The sequence below is a fragment of the Athalia rosae genome, chromosome 6 (assembly GCF_917208135.1).
Source record: "Athalia rosae chromosome 6, iyAthRosa1.1, whole genome shotgun sequence".
NCBI lineage: Eukaryota > Metazoa > Arthropoda > Insecta > Hymenoptera > Athaliidae > Athalia > Athalia rosae.
Window position 1 is genome coordinate 6,549,287 of NC_064031.1, and position 9,011 is coordinate 6,558,297.

The following is a 9,011-nucleotide window of genomic DNA, read 5'->3' on the forward strand; positions in this document are numbered from 1 at the left end:
CTACTGCGCTAGTTTTCATGGTGCGAGGATTGTTATGCAACTGAAAACAGCCGCTAGCATATGTCCTAAGCGGTACGAGTGTAGATTCTGCTAACTTGGGCTCACTGTTGGACATAATTTTGCATAAAATCAACGAAACGGGTCTACGAGTCCGGGCTATAGTATGTCGGTTGGAAATTTTTCAGTACAGGTTTTTAATTTCTTCTACAAATAAATTAGATTTGAGAATGGTACAGATTGATTTATTGTAAGAAGCAAATAAATCTACCGACTCAAAAAAGATTACAATACTCGTATTATATTTATGAGATCAAATCTAATTTATTTGTAGAAGAAATTAAAAACCTGTACTGAAAAATTTCCAACCGATGAAAGTGGATGACTCAATATAATATGATTATAAAATTAAACCTAATGATGTAATACAAATAATGAGAAAAAAAGGAAACACTGTGTATAGTGACAAAACAACAGTCCCATCGTTGGTAGCCGAAAAGTTTCGAAAATAACAACTAAATAAGCTACAATGTTGCAGACTCTCGCTCGCTGCGTCTCGCTGGTTGTATTTCCAACGATCAGATGGCGCTGGTGATTTCAAAATTTCGTTCGAATATTAGCGCCTAATTTCTCATTGGCTGAGAAGTTATCGGGGATGCATACGCCAGCGAATCAGTGGCCAAAGGCCCACGCTATCGAATTCATAAAGCTCTTGAAACGTGAACGTATAGCATCGTAAATTGAGTGTGGATTTTCTTGTGAATATCGTATTTCCGATTTAAAGAAAAATCTAATTCACTTCGTTCTCTCTCCTCTCAAGTATTCGCTCTTTTAATTCTCTGTTTTGTTCTGTATAGTCTATTTTCTTCATTTTTTGAAACATTGTTCATTTTTTATTTCTGATAACTTTTCAATCTATCTTTCTTTCCCTTTCGATTAACTTTTCTTCTTTTATTTACTGCTCTCTTTTCATTCGCCCCTATCTTTTCTTTGAAAAAAAAAGACCTTTTTACGGCCATTTAAATCAGCATTGCCAGTGAAACGGTAAACGGCGTAGATTAGTTTCCTCCTGCAGTAAGGTAAAGTTCTGTTATCATACTTGTTGAAATATGAGTAATTTCTATGCTACTAGCCGTACAAACTATAGGACGTATAGTAGAGTATTTCCAAGCAGGTATGCGCGCGTAACTATACAGGGTGAGTCTTATGAAAGGTCGAGAATGGGTGGCGCTCAATTACTACAAAGGCACGCCCATTCGACCAATGAGGTGAGCATCACGTAGACCATGCTGAAATGTGGTGCGGGTATGTAAACAAGGTTCGAACAATTGATAACAACCGTATGACTTAAGTATCTATTAATAACAGGTAGAGAGGTTTGAAGTGAGAGTAAAAACAAAGAGTAGCACAATCAAGCCAGCTATCGTATTCATTTTTTTTTTTTTATTATTAATAATCAGAGAAACTGCTTGAGCTCTTAGGCGTCTTCCTTGATGTAAACATCGAATTATCTTCGCAACAATTCTCTATTACCCGACAGTCCATCACGGTAAATGATCGTATTAGTAGTGCCAGTAAAATCAAACTTGATCTAAACTGAATCGCAGAATCAGCTTACAAGGAGACCTTGCCAAGTGCCACCCACCGATTTTGACGAAACTTCGCAGGATGGAAGAATAGCAAAAAAAAACGGATACGTGTTTCGGCTTATCCGTAGACACTCAACCGTTTTCGAGAAAATTACGGTTGAAACACGAAAAAATTTTGACGTTGCTTCATAAGTCTGGCCGCGCGCCATTTGTACAAGCAGATCCGCGGTCAGCGGCTAGCGTGACAGCTTCGAGAATTGATGCTCCGGGTTCGAGTCCGGTCGGAAATGTTTTTTTTTTTTTTTTTTCAAATTCTTCGTCAAAGTATGCTGCGCGAACGTTCCTCATTTTATTGGGAAATACAAGGACCCTTTATTGAAATTATAATTCATCTTTTCGAATAAACTGTCCGTTATTCCGAATTATGCTACGGGGTAGGTTTTCAGGTAGGCTCGCTAGCCGTAGCCAACCGGCCGATAATTCGTAGAAAATAATACGAAATATTTTGGACTGGTAAAAAACTATATTCGACGTCTCCAAAACTGCCCCGTCCTGATTGCGCAGCGGAGAGAAATCACAAGCAGACGCGACGCAATAAAAATACACTCCCTGGTCCACAATCAATTGCGGGCACCAGCATTTGAAAAAATGATTCGGTACGCATGGTTCGCCGCAAAATTATCGGCGGATCGCGAGGTTTTCAATAACGTCAACGACGTTGCGTTTCCGGATGACGTTCACACCCAGAACTGTGATTGCGGCCAAAGTGCCTTCACGCGTTGCTTCTGGTGCAGAGAATATTTATGTTTTGAATGTTACTATGATAGGTACCATCCCGACGAATGCGCTACATATTGTTGAATTAATCGGGAGATAATGTAATAATAAACATAAAAATCAATAATGATAATAAGGAACGTTCGCGCAGCATACTTTGACGAAGAATTTGAAAAAAAAAAAAAAACATTTCTGACCGGACTCGAACCCGGAACATCAATTCTCGAAGCTGTCACGCTAGCCGCTGCACCGCTGATCTGCTTGTACAAATGGCGCGCGGCCAGACTCATGAAGCAACGTCAAAATTTTCCGTGTTTCAATCGTAATTTTCTCGAAAACGGTTGAGTGTCTACGGATAAGCCGAAACACGTATCCGTTTTTTTTTGCTATTCTTCCATCCTGCGAAGTTTCGTCAAAATCGGTGGGTGGCACTTGGCAAGGTCTCCTTGTTAGATCAAGCTTTTATTACAGACGAATATGTTGACATGCTGCTTGTTTACGGCGAATGTCGACAAAATGCGAGTCTTGCTGCTAGATTTTACAGGGTTGAATATCCGAATAGGTAAGTAATAGTCATGACAAAGGGTATCGACTCAAATTATGTATCAGAGAATTAATTATTTTCATTTTATTAATCAACACCAGTTTTATCTATTGATTTTTGTGGAGTTTCGTTGGTAAGTTTTATCAATTTTTTAAAAATCGTCAGTCGTCGCACTGTGTATTGAGTACTGTACCAATTTTTGCAGGGACAACTTTCCATCAGGTAAGGTTTTTAGAAGACTCGAAACTCGCATACGCCAAACAGGTTCCGTGCAAAAACGACGCGGAATCAAACCCAATTCTGTGACAAATGAAACTAACGAGGAATTAGTCCTAGCCACCGTTGCCGTTGACCCTCACGTCAGTACTCGGCAAATTAGTCGAGACTTTGTTGACATTAGCCAGTCATCGGTATCCAGAATTTTAAAAAGACACAGATTTCACCCGTATCATGTACAACTTGTTCAAGAGTTGCATGGTAGTGATTCTGTGGCAAGGATGGTTTTTTGCCATTGGTTGACCGAAAAAGTATTCGAAGCAGATGATTTTTTATCTTACATCATGTTTTCGGATGAATCTCGATTTAATGATACAGGGGTGGTCAATCGGCATAACTCGCACTATTGGTCACAAGAAAATCCTCACTGGATCCGAAAATCAGGGTTTCAAATTCGATGGGGTGTTAACGTTTGGTGCGGTATTTTTAGAGGCTACATCATCGGTCCATATTTTTTCAACGGGCACCTAACAGGAGCTCGTTATCTCGATTTTTTACAAAATATTCTACCGCAGTTATTAGAAGATGTTGCTCTTGCTACTCGTGAGCGCATGTGGTTCCAACATGACGGTGCACCACCGCATTTCGCGAGAAATGTTCGAGAACATTTGAATAGTAAGTATTTGTACAAATTTATCGAAACACTACCGTGCTGTGTGTCATTACGTAGCGAAAAATCGTTGCTCCCAAATCGAATTCAAATCCTAATCATTCCGTTTTTTTTTTTTTTGCTTTGATCCGCGTCACCGATTAATAATGAAGAGAAAATTCATATTTAGAAAGAAAAAAAATCAAGAAGACTATTATTTTCGCAGACGTTTTTCCTGGGCGATGGATTGGTAGAGGTAGTGCAGTTCCATGGCCTGCAAGATCTCCTGATCTGACCCCTCCAGATTTTTATCTCTGGGGATACATGAAAAATGAAGTCTATAAGACCCCGCCATTAGATGTAGATGACCTTAAGGCTCGAATAACAAGAGCATGCAGGTCCATTCCAAAATCAACCTTGGAGGCAGTTTGGGAATCGCTGCGAAATCGACTTGATGTTTGCATCGAAAAGGACGGTGATCAATTTGAGCAGTTTCTGTGACCATAAGTTGATAAAGCAAAATACATTAGCTGAAACAGTTATTGTCTTGTTTTTATTTTCACTCTCACTTTAGACATCTCTACCTGTTATTGATAGATACTTAAGTCATACGGTTGTTATCAATTGTTTGAACCTTGTTTACATACCCGCACCACATTTCAGCATGGTCTACGTGATGCTTACCTCATTGGTCGAATGGGCGTGCCTTTGTAGTAATTAAGCTCCACCCATTCTCGACCTTTCATAAGACTCACCCTGTATATCAAGCAGCAGAGACGAGCGCGCGACAACGATAACTATAGATATAGTCCGAGCGGAAGACTATAGTACAGACTAGAGTATATATAGACGATAGACGGACACGGTAGCGAAAGCGTCTAAGATGGCTAGATAGAGAGCCGAAGCACATGTCGTGCTAATCCACCGATAACTATGTAATCATTGAGTATGTATTAATAAATACGACGGATAAATAATCCGAGTGTTATAATGAAGTGATCTGTAATATTATTTCAACCATTCATCAACCATAAATATCCACATTTCTCAACAATACTATAGAAAATAAATTCTGAGATTTTACATTGCATTTGCTGATGCCTAATTCGACGATAAATTTTCTCTCTCTCTCCCCTCCCTCGCTCTTTTTTGTCTCTTCAGTAAACAGCTCTTCTTGTGGCTAAAACAACCTATTTCAGCTACAAAAATACATATAGGGTATTTCACGCAAAGTGGACCGGCTTTTGACCCCCCCCCCCCCCCCTCTAATCGCGTAATGATTTACTTAAGGTTCTTCATCTAATTTTACTGTGTTTGTTATCACATGCAGGAAATAGCTGGAACTCGCCAAAACATCGTCAGGTATATACATGAGGGGTACGATTATCACATTGATACCACGTCCCCTTACATATATCGATGTGCCTCTCGTAAAACTACGGGTTGTCGGGGTACCGCGCGAGTAGATGCTGCGGGGGTGGTAACGGTCTACCGGCCGCACGAGGGGCACCAGCCCAATCGCAATATTTTGGAAGAAGCCCGCATGCGCCAGGAGATGTTAGACTTGGCGGGTCGAACGAACGCTCCTCCGAAGGAGATTTTTGACGACGTGTGTCGAAGGTTTGTCCATTACTTGATTTTCTACCAATTAAGCTGCTCAAGTTGACATTGAAGACTACTCAATTATTACAATAGTTCTCTGTGAAGTACCCTAAAAAATTCGCTGATTACAGAAATCCTGCAGTGGAGATAAATTTTTCGTTTGCGGTAATAAAAAGTGCAATACAACGCGTTCGCACAAAATTGAGGCCGGCTACACGTGCGACCTTACGAGACCTTGGCGCGGTCTTGATCGATTACGCGCCAACTGAACAATCGTATCGAGGAGTTATCGAAGCAACCGATGGATCCGTGGCGGTGATGTTCGCGAGCGAGAAGATGCTGCGATGATTGGGGAATTCACCGCAAATTCATGTGGACGGAACGTTCAAGGTAAACTCGTTCGGAGATTATGAAACCTCGTTCGAAATTTCCCTAAACTCTAGAATTTACCGTAATGATATAAGTCACACGGTTCGGGAAGAATCGTTATCGCAAATAAAATTTAATCGTCATAAATTTTACAGGTTGTCCCCAATAGCCCGCCAATCGCCCAACTGTACACGATCCATATGCGCGTGATGGATACTGTATGTATTTCTTTTATTCGCAATGAAACGTATTCTCTAATATTGAATAATGAATTAACAAACGCATACAATATACGTATGTATACGAAAATTTATATAAATGTTAATTTTCTATCATGATCTTACGATCAAACGTGACAATGAAAAATCATCCAAGCTTCCGGTCTAAGGTTCAACACGTTATAGATCATACAATTCATTTTACAGGGACTAGCGGCTGTATTCATATTGTGTAGTGCGAAGACAAGGGCACTATGTACAGCTGTTTTTCGAAAAATATTGGAACTTGCACCCGAAATCGAACAAAGTCTACGTTTCGCCATGGGCGATTATGAACGCGCGGCTATGAGCGCTCTGCGCGAAGTGTTTCCCGCGGTCAGCCTACATGGGTGCTGGTTTTATTTGGAAAAATCAGGTTTAACTTCTGAAAAAATTTACAAAAGAAATTGACGCAGACAGGGTTTATAAACTATTAATTACAATTAATTAATAATATCAAAAAATACAAATAATGGTTTCAAAAGCAGGTTATGTATTTTTATTTATTTATTCATTATTATTGTTATTATTATTATAAGAGTTAGCATAAAAGTACTTTAACTAAGTGCTAGTACTCCTGACACACTCGTGGCGGCGCGACCGCTTGACACATTTCCCATCATGCATTGCACGATTGGAATACCTTCTTATATATTATTTTACTCTCGAGATTTGTGCTATTGAGTACTTCGCTGGCTAAATTGCTAGGCGGTGTATCCAGCGTACTGAATGTGCGCGTTGTCACGAGACTCTGCTCGACACAACGCTGCAGCTGGAACGTAGTGAGCAAGTACTCATATATTTTCGGGCTAACGAGACAGCCGACGGCTTAGAGCTCGGACATCTCTGCGCTCGACAGAGCTCTCTCTCTCGGGACCGCGAACCGATCGTTGGTTGTGTATAACTGCTCCTGAGTTTTAATTTTATTCTCGTGGTTATTGCAGTTCCTTTTTTATTTTAGTTGGTGTCTTCAGTTGTGTGACTTCGTATTTTCTTTTTCGACTTCTGCAGTGCTGCGTGTTGTTGAGTTTGGTACGGTTTTTGACGGTTTATTGGATGTGTGGCAGTTGGCTTGACAAGACGGTGAATTTTATTTAAATGTGTGTTGGCACGTATGGGACGTGCGGATCTTATTGATGATCAGTGGTTGCCTGTGTTGAGGTGCAGCCTGTTGGGTAGGCTGGACTGCAGCTTTTTAGTGTGGTTTGGTCACTGCTGCATTTTGACTTTACTCGCGGTAAGCAGTATTGCTTCGGTGAGAGTGTAAAGTGTGAGGTTCTATACGTGGCCATTTGAGTGTTTGACTTTTATCTCCGTGTTTCGGTCTCTTGACGGTTCGTGGGCTTGCTATCGGCTACTTTGTTGTTGTTGTTATTACTGATCTGGGTCAGTGGTGTGGCAGTTTGGTCAGCTGTTTGGCTTGTTTTGTTTGTTTTTGGTTGCTTGCTGTCGACATGCCTAGGCCGCTGTGTGCTTTGTGTTTTGCTCGTATTGATAGAGTTGCAGATGGTGTTGCATCGACGGCGCAATGCAGGCATGCGTTTCATGTTTCCTGTGTGGCGGTGAAGCTTGTTCTTGACTCTGATGAGGATGCTGCTCGTACGGTGGGCTCGACTTGCCCGGTGTGTTCTCCGGCCGACCGTCATGCTGCAGTTTTGGATGCGATTAATTCCTGTTTGGGGAGATTTGAGGAATCGTTTGCCATGGTTGCGTCGTTTGGCAGTAAGCTTGATAAGCTGGAGAAGGCTGTGTCACGCTTGGATAAATTAGTGTCGGATGTTGGTGTTCTTGGGTCGAGATTGGATGCTCTTGGTGCGGGCAATTCGCGTTTGCGTGCAGACCTCTCGACGGTCAAGGTTTCTGTGGCTGGAGTTGCGGGCGGACTGAATGGTGTTGTTAGCGACGTGGTCTCGCAAAATGACAGGTTGCGGGCTGTCGAGGATAAGCTAGAAGGTGTGCCTGTTGCTGCTGGCCATTTGTCAGGGCTATGCTTCGCAGGTGGTTATTTCGAGGCTTCCAGAGGCCACTGAGGCTAGTGGTGCTGATGTGGAGGATTTGCATCGCTTTGTTCTGCGTGTGGCTGCTTTTTTGGAGGTGCCGATGGTGTCTTCGGATATACTTCGAGTGGAACGAATGGGTGTAAGGAAAAAGGATGCCGGGGGTGCAGCAGCTAGTGTTGGTCGTGTGTGGTCGCGTGCGGTTTTGTTGGAGCTTGCTTGTAAGTCAAAGTGTGTGGAGTTGATTGCGGCGAAGAAGCGTCGCGGTGAAGTTGCTCTGTCAGCGGTTGGTGTTGTTGGTACTTCACGTATTTATTTGAATCGTCGGCAGCCTGCGAGTTGATGAAGCTCAGAAGTGACATTTTGCGTAAGTTTTCGGGTCTGCAGCCGAGGTCTGTATGGACTGCGGATGCTGCAGTCTTTGTGAGAAAGGACTCTTCGTCTAGGCCAGTGCGTGTTTTGCCGTCTACTGACTTTTCGCAGCTTGGCATCTGACTAGCGGACTTTTCGGTGCGTCGTGCGTCTGCTGGGCTAGGGTCTTCGTCAGTGTCACCGGTACTAAATGTCTGCTGCTTTAATGCTCAGTCCTTGCCTGCCCACGTCGATGAGTTTCGCGATTTTTTCAAAATAAATTTGTACCATGTTGTGGCGGTGACTGAGACGTGGCTCAATGATGTAGTGTTGGATGAACAGATCTCTCTGCCAGGTTACTCTGTTCTTCGTGTTAATCGGAGAGGGCGGCATGGTGGTGGTGTTGCACTGTTTCGTCATAGTGGATTGTCTGGCCGTGTGGTTGCGTCATCTGGATCCTTGCAGCGTGACGGTGTTCCTGAGTTTCTCCTGGCGGAGGTTTGGAGTGCATCGGGTCCTAATTTTTTGTTCGCAGTGGTTTATAGCGCGTTATTCGTTCGTGTGTGTTCTTGGTGATTTAAATGCGGACTTGTTGAGGGACACGTTTAATTCGCGTCATTTGAAGGACTTTTTTGCCTCGCAGGGGCTGCATATTGTGCCTCT

General features: G+C 42.4%; 1 long non-coding RNA gene across 1 annotated transcript; it reads left to right on the forward strand.

Moving 5' to 3' along the window:
- The first annotated feature begins 5,077 nt into the window (after window positions 1-5,077).
- LOC125501287 lies at window positions 5,078-6,456 on the forward strand. The gene is made up of 4 exons (XR_007278818.1): window positions 5,078-5,392; window positions 5,506-5,764; window positions 5,899-5,961; window positions 6,169-6,456. It is a non-coding gene; the product is annotated as an uncharacterized LOC125501287 (long non-coding RNA).
- Window positions 6,457-9,011: the final 2,555 nt, after the last annotated feature.